We start from the raw sequence: 15,299 nt of genomic DNA on the forward strand, positions 1-15,299 counted from the left end.
TCATAAACAAGTGCTTTGGGAAGAAGACTTACAACATTGAGCTGAGTTACAAAGTTAACTAATAAGATTTTTAAGGTAACATAGGTAATTACAATATACTGTGTATTATTGTTGTTGTGCTATAATGTAAGAATAGAAATCTTAATTTCGAGAAGGAAGTCGAGAAGAGATCAAATAATAAATTAAAAGGTATAAAGATTCACAGGAAGAAGTGGTATGACGACATAACTAGGGGAAGAAATTTATGTCCTTGAAACTCAGAGTAACACTATCACCGCATTATATTGGGCTTATATCAAGGCGATAATTCATATTACCTTTGCTCGCACGATTGGCTCTATCCTAAGCAGTTTTCATTGTTTTATTTCATTGAAAACCTCCTGTAATTAAATTTTGAAGTAAACAAAAACCTTATATATATTATTGCCTCGTATATTTATGTGCCCTATTTTCATTTAAACAAATTAAAAATTATTTTATGGAAAATTTGCTACAGAAATTGATATGAGCTCACTTCAACTTATTCCTCACCCCATAATTGATCTCATTTAATTATAAAGCGAATCTAAACGAAAAAAATCTGAAGGTCCAACTTCTTCCAATGTTTCATACAAAATGAAGAATGAACTGTAAGCTTATAGCTGTAATGTATATGTTTATGCTTAAATCAGTTTAAGCGCCTTCTGGTCGGCTTTGGGTCATCTGATTGAGTAATATTTCCATATCTCTGATAAATGTTCCAATATTTTAAAAATAACTGTCTTATATAAAAGCAGCTTGGACGCTGAATAAGTAAAGCTTATTTTTGAAAACTTGTATATTATCTCTTTAAGCGAGTATAAAGATTTCAGAGTTAATCATGACTTGGTTAGTTGAAAAGCGAGGCGCAAGATCGCCAGACCGCATGTGGCCACACTTTAGCCATTATTAGGCCTCTCGTGCGCTTAAAAATATTTTACTTCCTTTCTACTTCTTCCTATCACTCAGCAATTGGCAGAAAACTACTTCGCAATTATATTGAACGTTCCAATACTACAATACTAAATATTCGCGTGGAGCTGATGACTTTATTAGAATTATAACGTTTTCTCTCAGAAAAATTGCTGGGGGTAAGTTTTAGGTGCTTAATTAGACGGAAAATATGATTAAACGGATCAAAAAAACATAGTTTTTAATTCAATAAATTGTTAGAAAAACTATGGAAAATATGTTCTAAAAACTTAAACCAAAACACCGACTCTTTCTATTAATTTAAGCTATTGAAGTGTATAGCCCTTCTTCAGTGACCGAGTGATACATTTTTTTCTCGGAACATAAGACAACACAGTCGGATAATAATATTTGCGAATTAATAAGAAACAGTATGTAAACCATCCTTCAGCCTTATGGTACCGTAAACTACCTCTTAGCTGCTGCATAACTTACATTTGCATATTTCTCTTTAAAGCTTGCAGAAAAAAAATTAATAAATGAGAATTAAGTTCTTGGAAATCCTCTAAGCTTTAATGTAATTATAAGACAAAAAGCGAGAGTTAAATAAATTGAAAAGAATTTAGTTGGAACTCAGCTTGAGAACATATAAAGCAATGTAAATAAGACTCAAATATACTAACCTGACCCAAATAGTAGGATAGTGTAGGTGTATGTATGTATCTATAGCTACCTGAAAGTGAAGCGCTCTTAGTTACACTGCATAAAAATATCAGTTATTAGAGAAGTGGAAGTTGCGCAATGCAGTTTAGCTGACGAAGTACCGTATAACTGAGTCCACAGAGTGGTTTAGTATGATGAGAGAGGAAAACTATAAATATAATTTATACTAAGAAATTTATATTTATATAATAAGAATGTTAGATAAAGCAGAATTTGTAAGCGAAGCACATTTTCCAACACGTCAGCTGGTCTAAGGAAATAGTCGCAGATAAGATACCGTTACAAATTGCACTACTTTACACAAATCTGAAGAATATTGAAGGGTATCATTTACAAATACACAGGCACACACACCTACACCACTGCAATAAATGAGAGCACAAAAGAAATTTGTTGAAAATTAATATTTAGACAATCTCAATACAGTCTAATATTACAGCGAACAGTAGCTGTTGACCTCATTCCCGACAACAAAAGGCACGTGCCACATTCGCCTGGTTGCGAACGTCACGTGTTGCCGACTGCTGTGATTGCTGGCGTTGTCGGTTGAGGTATTAGTGGCCAAAATCACTTTTTAGCGCTAAATAAAGCTCTGTGGCTTTGTTGTTGTTGTTGTTGTTAGGCGTGTAGTATATCAGTCCGGCAGACAGTTTGAGCCCAGCTATTCGGTCGTGCGGTAAGTGAGTCAACAAGTTAACTCGGTTGGTAGCGGTTGTTGTCGCAAGCATTTGCAAATGCACTTGTGTGCACTATCTGCTCAGCTACTTGGCTGTCTTTATGTACCTTTTGCTTTCATCTTGCTATCATTCCCTCTTACAGTGGCACTAAAAAGTATTGCACCATGCATTATCTATGTGGCACATGCTGTGCATTTACGTTGAAAACCTATCACTTGAACACGTTTCAGTTTGTCATCTGCTGCGCTAACAAACCACTCGTTTTATTATTCGTTTTTGCAGTGGTGGGGTGACTCTTGTATATAATCAGTTGATCTTGGCGTAGGTGGCGACTTTTTATTTATTTTTTTTGAATAACGATAATCTAAAATGCTGTTTAAGGTTCGTGTCATATTTACTTATTGGGATTTTCATGTTTTATTACACAAGTTGCAATGTAAACCAAAATTAAAAAGTTGACAAGTTTTTTGAAAGTATATTTAAATCAGCAGGACTAGCGTAGTTTTATAGTATAAAAAACATAAACATGAGGGTGGGTCCAAATAATAAAAGATTTTTTTTCGCTTCGTACTCTAAAAAATTGGTTGATGCACACCTCTGAGAAAGACTCCAAGTATGAGCTCTTAATTTTAACGGGAAGGCGACTAACGGTTTTTTATTTTTTTCTTATTTTCTTTTAGAAAAACTCATATCTCGCTTCCAACAACTTAAAAAAATCTCGTTTGATATGTTTTAAAGATATTATCGGTTGAAATTTGACTATATGAAGGCAAATTTGTTCTTTTCTTTTGAATTTCATAACTCATTTGAAAACCAAAATATTTTTTAAGTGCAAGGCCAATAGTCTTATAGGAAATTTTCTACTCTACAAAATAACAAAAAATAAAAACAAACAAAAGAAAAAAATACCATTTTTGTGAAGCACCTGTCCGTCTACTGTACATACGCGAACTAGTCCCGGAGTTTTTGAGATCTCCATCCAATATTTTGCACGACATCGGACTACTATAGCATAAAGACAGGGTTGCGATTTTTCTAATTCAATTATTTTGGATAAAAAAAAATAAAGTTTTAATTTTTTAATCTAGGATGTTTGGGACTAAAAATTGAAAACTGAAAACATTACTTTTTAAATTAAATGAACGCGAAAAAATGTTGATTCTCAAACAAATTAATTTTTTAATTCTTAATTATTCCTTATTTATTTTTTGATTTTTAATTCGGTTTTGCGGAAAAAATTTTTTTTTATGTTTTAGTCCCGTATTTGGGATTATAAAATAAAATAAAAAATTTAATTCAAATGTTCTTTTATTTATTTCTTTAATGCATTATTTGCAACCCTGCATAAAGCTGCCATTCAAACCGAACGATAAAATTAAATTCTTGTATGTATTAAAAACGTTTTGCTTAAAAAAATCATCATGAAATTTGGCATGAAGTATTATCAGAGACAACGCTATAAACTCCGAATAAATTTTTTAGATACTTGTTTGTAAACTTTTTTTGACAAGGTTGCTTCACGAAATTTGGCACAGATTATAGTTGAGAGCAACGCTATAATCTCGATTATATTATGTTATATAAGGGAATAATTTATCCGACTCAACCATTTTTCAACATACATACTATTATTAGAAAAGGATTCTCTCCTAATTTACATGATATATCTCACAGATTGACCGAAATTTTCGATAAAAAGTTCGCAATAGGAAAATGTGATCCACATATTCGGTATCTGGGGCTTGAATTTTTTGGGCCGACTTAGGCAATTTTTGGTCATAACGAATTTGGTTATTATAGCTTGAATAGCTAAGGAGATATGTATACTAAACTTATAAGAAGGAGAACCCACGCCTACTTTATAAAAATGTTTACACTCATTAAATTTTAATACTATATTAAATTCGTTTTATTAAATAACAGCCTAGTATGTTATTGGGTTGCTTAGTTATGACAATTTATTTGTTCTCGATTAATTGAGTCTTGTGGGCAAATATCCGATTACGCTCACCTGCAACACCAACCCTCCTTGGGTGCCAGGAAACATGTGTACAACGATAACTCAATTTTTACGCAAATTATTGCTTGCACGGAAAGACGGACGGACACATGTATGTCACCTTGTAGCAACATGTTGCAAGAGTATAAACATTTTATATACATATCCCCAAATAAATTTTAAAAAAGCCAAAAAAAGAGATATTCAATTATTTTTTCTTACTCTCTGTATAAAATATAAAAGTTTTGCGATTTTCTTTATTTTTTTTTTCTATAACAGTAATGATTAAAGTTTTGCATAGTTTTGAGCGAGGTATCAACCAAAATATTCAATTGCCTCGGTCACCTTTCTTGTTCTTAAAATAGAAATATCTACTCCGGAATGTTTTAATCGTCAGCATTATTATATGGAAATTTATAACGATAAATTTAATAAAATTTGTTACTATAATAACCCATAAATCCACTGCCGTCAAGTAACATACATTAATAAATTTCTTGAATTGTTACCTTGTATTTACCATAATACATATTAAACAATATAATATTCGAAATATGCCTGTAATGACCGTTAAGGCTACTGTCACGTTCTCACCAACATTTATTGTCCATGACTGCTTGTATAGAGCATATATCGTTTATGGAGCGAATTTTTGCAAGCAAATTAAATTAACATGGAAGAAATGTACAAGTTCATATTAACTCCATATAGAAGTTGAACATTTGTGCGAAATGGGCACAAGTGACAGCAGCAACGGGCATTCACTTAAAGTACTATATTTGTCCAAGCAGCACCCGCTTGCGGCAACTCCTTGGAGTAGTGCGAAGAACCAGCTTATACATACTTGTATAAGTATGTGTGTGGTCAACGCCCAGCTTGTGTGAGCGCACTTGCAGCTGCAATTTTTGCGTATTTCGTAGTTTATATTTTCGCATTGTTTGCATCATTTATTGCGATTCAGTTGAAATGAATGGAAAAATGGTCAGCAAATGAGAGCAGCTGCGGCGAAGTGCAGAAGTATGGGTGCGGTCAACAAAGCGAGTATTAATAAAAGACGCACAAAAGCGGATAGTAGAGAGTATATAAGAAAGAATTAGTGTGTGTGTGTGTGTGGGTGTGTGTGCTGGAAATATATGCGCAAGTGGACAAGCACATAGTTTACTATCTCTGTGTGCGTGCGTGTGAGTATGGGTGTGTGGCAGTATGTTAAAGGCTATGAAATTTAATATTATTTAATGCCCGCCATTGAAATGGCAAAGAAAAAGCAAAGTAATTACCACAATGAAGGCAAGGAAATAAAGGAAGTAAACACACGTGACACTTGTATGTGTGTGTGTGAGTGGCATAGAGGGAGAATGTGGCACTCATATATTCTAGCACATTGATGATATACATGAGTGTATGTGTCACATTGTCGTGCGTCGTTCTGCTTGGCCTGTGGCTTCATTTGTCTTTCATAAGAATTTCCAAGCATTCTTCTTTTCACATTATTTGCTGCTGTTGTTGTCGTGCACTCAAGCCACTCGAGCAGTAATTCATTTGCCATTCTCATCCACACATACACAAACACACTCAAAACGCACACTTAAGCACACAGCCCTGTTAATTTTCATTCATAGTGATGCGTGCTTAAGCAACACATAACGGTACATATAGCATGTGGATATGTTATTGCTGAATGGCATGACTGGTCATTTCATTATCATATGTTTGCCATTAAAATGGCCAAATGAGATGAAATGCTAAAGGATTGTGCGGACACCACTTCGAACTTACCAACACTTATGCGTGCGTTTACATGCGAAAACATATGTTCACGCATACGCACACCCATGCACAATTTACTTTACACCGAAATTCATTTGAATGCGCACATTCACACGTACAAATGCTTGACCAACACGCTGTTCATTTGCTCATGGCCGTGCAAATGTAAAATATGCAACCATTAAATTAAATTGCCAGGCACTCGCACACACATACACACCCAAGCAGGAGAAAGTGTTGTGTGCGTATGTAAATGATGGCAATTCGACAAAGAGTCGGTCAATTGCCTCAGAAATAGGGACCATTTATGCATAGCAATCAGCTGGTCAAATGGCAGGCGCTGGGTTAAGGGCGCTTGCGCCAAACATTAAATGCATAAATCGCCTGCTGTACTTACCTTAGTAACTCGATATGACTTTTCGTGTTGCCATCCGTTTCTTTATATGCTTGTGTTTTGCTTCTTTTTGTGACTTCAAAATTATTATGCTGGTTTTATTTGCTTCCAGCGCGTGCTGCAAGTAGGGAAAAGGTGCAGATGAAATTATTGTAATTTGCTAAAAGCATAGGTAAGTGTTATTAATTATTTATGAGCCATAATGTATTCACTTTATTATGCATATCAATGTGCTTGCAAGGAAATGGAGCATTGCATGCTCTAAAAATTCTTAATGCTCGCATTTACTTACAATTTAAATATTTACGATTGGGTCTCGAAGACAATTCGTAGGGAGCGGTCAAGGATGTGATAAAACTCATTCCTATTTATGTTTTTTTTTTTGGTGCAATATCACCCTTATGTGACGTTGAAATTTCTTCTTCCCTTCGTTTGCATTCCTTTAAGGCCTAACGGAGGATTACACAATCCATGCTATCATTAGTTTTCTTTACTTTTACATTTTAATCGACAATCCTACTAATTTCGATCTCTGCTTGAAAGTATGATATTTATAAGCTTTTAGCTCACAAGTTACAGTCCCAGGTATTAACTTGGAATTTCAACCAGTACGTGGAACGCTTTAATTAGTGTATTTGTAAAAGAGTGTGACGAATCAAAAGTGTTATCCTGAGACCAAGAAGGCATACTTACTATTTTTTCTCATTCTAATGCAGGCAAAAGTGATTTAAGCCGACATTCACACACATTCGTATATTAATACTGAGAGATACGCAAAGTCACTGAATGCTTGGAAAGGCACGCGTTCTATGAAGCTTACACCTCTATACATTCCAATCTGTTAGCTCAAAATATTAGTTTCCATCATAAACACTTATTAGAGGGGAATATTGTTTTGTTGATTTTAAGTTAGTTAGTTAATTAGTCCCCTTCAGCTTTTTAACTTTGAAGAGGATAGTTAAGTATCTTAAAAATTAACTAACTTAAAAGGGTTAATTAGTAATTAAAATAAAGAAACTGCAGGGCAATATAATCAATAAATCTTTGTTCACTTTTTGCTTGGCATTCGTCAACAGTTTAATCATACCATAGATCCTTACTTATCTCACTAAGTATCCTCACCCACAGTCAAATTACGCTAATTGCTTTGGCAGTTAAATTTGCTATTTACTGAACTGTCTAGAGTTGCCTACGAATGTAGTAAGCCTATTCTTTCGGCATTCTTTGTATATTTACGGCTTCAAAAAATTTCACAACGCACACACGCACACACGCACACTCATTAGCGCCATATCCTTGATAGCGATATTATTTTTTAATTATCACAGCTAATTTGTTGGCAGCACCAAGCCGCCTCCTGGTGCACTGGCGTTGAGTAGCGAAAAGTTTTTAAGGCGAATTTAATTTAAACTCTCCTGTTGCATGCTGCTACAACACAAACACAAACATACCAAAATTGTCACAAGAATTCGCCGAAAATTGCAGACAAAAAACATTTCCACGAACTCAACGGAATTTCGATTTTTCTAACGAATTTCTCCCTTCGCTTCGCCGTTTTAACTGTTGAGGTTGTCGAAGGAAGTGAAAACGTTCTAAATTTCAAAGAGGAAGTCGCAAAAAAATGTCATTAATTTCGTGTCAACCGCCCACTGTGTTTTGCCTTGTTGTTGCCCAAATCCGTGTGTGTGTGTGCGTGTGGTTGTGGTTAAAAATTACACAGCGCGGCTTTTTTGTTTTTGTTGTTCATGCTGTGCTCCGCTGTCATTTGCGCTTTTGTTGTTGGTTTACACATTAATCCGCATATTTAACTTTGCCACAACAGCGTTTTTGTTTGTTGCCCAGCTTCTGGTTTCATGCCGCTACACAAGCTGCTCACAGACTCCGAATCCGTTAGTATTTTATCAAAATTCCTATGTCGGCGCGAGACTCCGTTGCTCATACATAAATTTCACATTTCTTCCGTTGTGTGAGAGTTTAGAGAGCGCAGCAGCATGTTCGGTTGCTGGGCAATTTTGCTTCACTCAGCTTTAAATAGTCATATTACAAGCATATACATACATACGTATATAACTGTGCATATGTAGCTTACTGTCGTGCAGCGCTTTCTACAATAATTCTCTCCTCATTCCAGTTTGTGAAGTTGTGAAAGAAAGAGATTTTTAATTAAAATTTTAATAAATATGTAATAAAAGTTAGAAAAGGATTTCTTCTCGTCAACGTTTTCCGTTATTCAGCACTTCCGTTTCGCACGCCTTAGTTGTCAATGCTTGAAAAAAAGTCTTAAAGAAGTTTTTTTTTTATATTCTTGCTTAAAAGCGAAAATTTTATTTTAGAAATTAGAAATTTCGGCAGAAGAACTCATTATTTTTTCAGCAGTATTAAATAATATTTAGGTCCAGCTTAATAATCGGCAATGTATGTTTTTAAAAATACTGACTACCTAAGACTACCAAGAAGAATTAGGAAAGATGAACGTCTGGGAGCCTGGTTAATGAAACCATTTCAGTTTTACTTGAGTTCACGGCTAAGCTGCTTCTCTTCGCCCAGTTCGATACTACATGGAGATACCCTTCGACTAGCTCATAGACGGTATTTAGAATACATTTAATTTTCTAAATATTATTTTGTTGATATTAGAAAATACTTTTATAGATAATATATGAGTAAAGCATTATTCTTAAAAATTAAATTAAAATTTGAATTAAATTAAAATCTGAAGTCATCCGTCATAAAGTCTTACCCTTGATTCTGTCATTATCCCACTAACGAGATATGATAACAAAATTTCGGAAAAATTTTACCGGGTCTCAGCCAAGTCTTCAGCTATTCCGGAATAGTTTGATGTACTTGTAATGAACCATTTGACCAATTCGATCTAGAACTTCAAACTGCTATTTTTCGAGAAAAACACATATGTTGGTGTTAAGAAAGCACGACATCAAATATTTCAGATCTTTCGGATGGCTTAAGCCAGAGTAAGTGTGAAGAGCCTAAGTCGGTTTTAAATGCTGACAGTTGACTAGTTACATAGGACTGTCAATGATAAATGCATAACTATAGAAAATAACTGAACTTAGTTCACCACGGCAAATAAGTTTTATTGCATACTTCATATATTAATAAGTTCAAGTAAAAAAGGACTTAATTTCTCGTTGTATTTTAAATGATTGCTAAAAAAGGCATAAATATTACGAGATGAGATGATCAATTATAATTATAGACTTAAGAATCCATTCGGTAATATTCGCTGGGACATCGATGGTTGCTTGGAAGGAAGAAAGAAACGAATGCATAAAGCTTGATACAAGTAATTAAAATTATATGGCAAGGGCAAGACTTTTAAGTGATTATTATCATCTAGTTTCGAACTCGATACTACCTTTAGTAGTTTTTTACCATGAAAATGAACGACTAAGAGACTTTTTGAAAGTCTTTTATGTATACTCCGATATTATGATTGCCATAATTTCGTATTATGCTCATTTCCGCTGATTCACTGAAATCAGTGTACGATAAATACATTAACTTCATTTTCCCGATTTTAATATTCCCCACAAAATTACACCTCAAGGGGTCAATGGTACTCCAGTACTAAAAAAAAGTACGCACAAATGCCAATCAGCAATTCTAAGACAACAACAATACACACATGCCCACTAAGCTGTCAAACAGTAAGTCTGCTTAACCTCAGACATTTTAAGTGCTGCGAGTAAGAATGAAATTAAATAAAAGTTAAATGTGAATTGCCGAATTCATGGCGAGCAACTTTTCAGCGCGTAAAAGTCTATTACACGAAATTTTCCAAATTACATTAGTGCCACAAATACAAGCGCACGTACATGTGCCCACATTGTAGTTTTGACGGGGAGAAAGAGAGAAATCAACGTTTTAAGACAACCTGCGTTCACCACTTGAAAATGGATAATCATGATCGCAACATTAATGGTGATAACAATCAACGCCGACATCAGAACGCGCCTCGCCAGCAGAACATAAAAAAATACTCGAATACTGGCGCGCCCATCAAAAAGACGGAGTGATTTCGAGAAAAAACTCGAGATGAAGATAAAAATGTATTTTAGGCTAAGAGTACAGTGGCAGCTAATGCCAGTCGTGTTTTAACTTACAAACAACGGCAGCCGTTAAAAGGGATTAAGCAGCAGATGTGACTGTGGTTGTCGAAGGAGTGCGCGGTGGCCGGGCGCTCTGCAGAAGTCGGCCGTAATTTGAGCAACTTTAGGTATTTTTACATTGTTTCCAATAAAAATTTAGCGCTGACGCAGCAGGTGGCAATCAGTAGTCACAGTACATCGGTGTAATGCTTTGGCCCTCAAGTAAATAGAAATTGGATTATGGACGGTGATATTAAATGAAAAGTTGTGGCAACTGAGGTACGGAGACACTTAACGAGCACGAGAGTATATATCGCCACCTCAGCGCACTTTGCAACTAGTGGTGGTTCGTGAAGTGGGTTTATTAATTGATTGATTTCTTCAGAATATTAAATATTTAAAGACAAATTAAATTACTGGAAGTTTTATAGACTCTTCGTAGACAAGCATTAACTTTAACCTAATAAAATTGTCGTAAATAAAGTTTAAGTATTAAAACCTCACACCTACAGTTTAAGTGCTAAATCTAAATATATAACAAGTAAGGAAGGCCAAAGTTCGGGTGTAACCGAACATTATATGCTCTCGCAATTGGAAAAGGTTCAAAACTTTCAGGTGTTGCAAAACGTATTAAAAATAGTTGCGAAATAATGCAACCTTCAATATTAAACAAAACCGTGAATGAATTATTTATACTAAAATCAAGCTCATTAACGCAAATGAGATATGTGTGACCTAAACCCAACCTAAGAGGCTTGAATGTATGGGGTATATGAGAAAACCGAAAAAATAAAATATTTTTTAGCTTAACGAAAAAAATAATAAGAACTCTTTAAAATTCTATGCCTCTTTTTAAACTCTTTAAAAATTTCACCTAGATCCACAACAAAAAAAAGTAAAATCCTGGCATAACAATCTGGGTTACCAGAACATGTGATGGATATCAAAAAATGGATTTTCGACTTTAGACAAACAAAAAAAACTTTACACTTCAGCAAATAAAAAAAATAAGTTCCAGAGGTCTAATAACGTAGATGTGCTGTGAAGGCTTAGAAGATTTAGAAGATCAGGCTAAAGATGATGCGCCTTTTCGCATAAACGTTTATGTATATAAGCAAAATTGGTATTGGGATGCACTTATAAAGTTTAAAGATTGTAGCAGTGAATGCACACTGTATTTTCAATAGCGTTATAGAACCGTATTTGTTGTTGTTCACGGTTATTTAACTCGCAGCTCACATTGATCTCAAATGAACTAATCATCGGGTCAATAAAGGTATTTAAGAGATAAAGAATATAATTTTATGAGACTAAATTTGTCTAGTTATCATTGAAAATATCACTCATAGACACAGTATTCGAAAATTTTCAATACAAATTTTCCTAAATCTCTCTACATAGAATATATACAGCTCTTACGAAAGCTTTACGGTAAGATATACTTTTTAACTTTAAATTTTGTATACTAAAATTCTACTTATATGATATTAGGCTTTCTCAGCTGGTTAAAAAAGAAATGCTTTAATCCTAATCAACTTAGAAACTTTTCATAACTAAACATTGCAACGACTGAGTTGAGTGACAACAATTAGTTATAAATATCTAGATTCAAATAGAGATAACTAACAAAAAAATCAAAAAAGTCTCCTCCTCTCACAACAAGTTGTGAATGAAGTAATTTCCAAAAATTGTATTCAATAACTTAGTTAGGAAGAACAATCAGAACTAATAAAATATACAACTGACAACTAATTGTAAAATGAAGCGGTTGACCACACTAAATTGGGACATATATGTATACAGCAACAATGGCTGGACACATGTGAATCTACACCAGAAGCATAAATTGTGCACATTGAGAGACCCAAAAAGGCTCCTCCATGCAGAATTCAGATTTGCGTAACTTTAGCCTGTGCGTGAGTATGTATGTATGTTTGTGAGCATAAATTATAGTGGGCCTACAGAGAGCAGAAGTTGTTGTGACAATGTTGCTGTGGCTAAAAGGTACAATAAGGACAATGTAGAATACCCTCAAGGCTGTGGTGATATACTTTAGGGTTCTACCAACAATTTATCCTTTTCTCCTCTGCTGTCGCAAGTGTGACTGCGTGATCACGACAAATGACAGTTCATGAATCAATTATAGTCAAGGATATACAACACAAATACACACATGTACATGTATATGGCTTACACATATATAGACATTCGCAGCATTATTTATATGAGAGTAATTTATCAGTGAAGGGGCGAGAGAAAGTAATGTGAGCCTTTGCACCTCCTAATTAGCAATTTAAGTGTGCGCTTGATAACTTCTTTCAAAGCCATTATCCCTTTTAATCTTATTCGACAAAAAAGAAATAAGAAAAGTAAGGAAGGACTAAGGTTAAACCGAACATTTGTACTCTTGAAACTTACAAGGAGCAGGGAAAATACCTCCAGGCTTTAAGAAAACTGTATATTATAAATGTTGCGTAACAATTCAAAATTCATCATTCAATGAAATTGTAAATGGATTACAATCAAATTTGGTATTTTGTTAAGTTATATTATAGGTCATAGACTCACTTAGTTTTATTACCATATTTTACTTCAGCCAGCTAAAATAAATTAAAATCATCTTCAAATGCGATATATGGGATCAAAACTCAATTAAAGAAGCAAAATTTATACAATGAGTCGATGTGAAAACGCCGACCAGAGGATCGCAATTCATTATTTTAGGGATATAAGGTTTAGACCAAAGTTTAGATCTATTTAATTCATATTCACAAACAGCTTTTAAGAAAACTCGTTCATTTAATTTTATTAAAGTATCGCACATTTTTTTTAGGTGGAAAGTTGGAAATTATTTTACAGGCTATATTGGGAACAGAGAAAAGCATGGGCTAACTAAGTTATTTTTACTTTACATCGTATTTTCAAGCAAATTTGTAATTATATCTCTCACAAATTGAACGACATGCTCGGCATGAAGTTTGTTAAAATAAGGAGTTGGCGTAATTCCTAGACTAAATTCATATATCTTCGGCATTAAATAATAGTATATTTATATACTTTGTAATTTTACTAAGATATTTTACATATCGACTGATATACGGGTATATGTATATGTGAATAAAATGCTCCCTCAATTTCATTAAAGCACCTCTCATACCGTCACCAACATATGTGGAGTACAATCAACCGATTTTACTTATCTTAGACACAAAGATAGACTGGAAAATACGCTCTCTCAATTTCATTGAGATAACTCACATTTTAGCCGATAAAAAAGATTAAAGTCACCCGGAAGTTCGAAAATCTTTTTTTATTTGGTATATGAGGGCTAAGATAAATATGGACACTCAGTATCCCACACATTGACCGATATTTTGAGCAAAAAGCCAACTATAGGCACTGGGGTTCACTTATTCGGTACTATTTATCATCCGATTTCACCTATTTTCACACAATCGTAAGAAGGTTTGAAAAAATTTGCATGTGCGAATTTGGGTGATATAGCATTATTGGTTTGAGGGATGTATACATTAAACTTTTTAGAGGGCGGGGCCACGCCCACTATTTCTAGATTTTGAAACCACAGGTGCCCTCCTTTATTATATTCGTTGTTCCAAGTTTTAGTTCTGTGTACACTTGACGAGTATACGTTTTCGATTGATGATGATTTGTAGGCGTGGCAGTCCGATTACGCCCATCTACGAACTCGTCTTTACTTTTCTAGCAAGGAACATGTGTACCAAATAATCAAGATATGAAGATATGTCAAGATATCTTAATACTTACTCAAGTTACAGCTTGCACAGACAGACTGACGAGCAGACAGAAATCCGAATTTCAACCTGTCTCGTATATATACATAACTCTATATCTATAGCGATTAGTTTTAGGTGAACAAAACTATTATACTCTGTAGTAAAATGTTTCAAGGGTATAAAAATGTCACATATTCTCGGAGCATATGCAATTATCCTATATTATATTTCTATATGCATATGGTCTCATCTAGAAATTGTATATATATTAGGGAGTATATATATATATACTATATACCTACATTGTTTAGTAAATTGCCTACATCAATATAATTTTTACCCTTATTTTGCTGTTTTCTACGAAATTGAGTTGACCAAATTGTCTTTATTCAAATAAATTTGTTATATTTTATGTTGTTGCCATTGTGGCTGCTCGCATTATCTTCTGTTATGTAACTCGCAAACATTTGGCACTTTAGGCATCTATCCCACAATAAGTTTTTGAAACTAGCACTTCCTAGCTACATACCATACACTATACATACATAAAAATACACATGTGTTTGCTTTCCTCCACAGTCCATTTAGTTTATTATTTCATTTGTTTATCTTTTGTTTTTTGTTTGCTTTCCTTATTTACAATACCTTTTTCTGTCACAATCCAAATTTTGCTATTTAAATTTGAGTTATTTCGTTTGTTTTCATGTTACACATCCCTTCATTTTGCTGAATTTTTATCTCCGCAAATCTTTTGAATAATTAATTCATTATTTCAAGTGCTTTTACCTAGAAATTGATCTCTTCCACACACACACCTACACGTACATATACACATTCAAATTTTATCCATTTGCGTATTCTCATTTGCTTTAGTGCAAGTGTGTTGTGTGTATGTGTACTTGTGCATCAATTCCCATTTGCTTGTATTGTATTTGCCCAGCA

At 34.1% G+C, this 15,299-nt stretch overlaps 1 protein-coding gene across 4 annotated transcripts in view; it reads right to left on the reverse strand.

Annotated features, from left to right (window-relative positions):
• Positions 1–15,299, reverse strand: part of dpr12 (defective proboscis extension response 12) — a 237,419-nt gene that overhangs the window by 99,967 nt on the left and 122,153 nt on the right. For all 4 annotated transcript variants that reach the window (XM_036362709.2, XM_014244248.3, XM_036362706.2 and 1 more), the window contains one exon: positions 6,494–6,608. The gene's annotated coding sequence lies outside the window, so the exon portion shown is untranslated. The remainder of the gene's footprint in view (positions 1–6,493; positions 6,609–15,299) is intronic.

Source organism: Bactrocera oleae, chromosome 4 (genome assembly GCF_042242935.1).
Source record: "Bactrocera oleae isolate idBacOlea1 chromosome 4, idBacOlea1, whole genome shotgun sequence".
Taxonomy (NCBI): domain Eukaryota; kingdom Metazoa; phylum Arthropoda; class Insecta; order Diptera; family Tephritidae; genus Bactrocera; species Bactrocera oleae.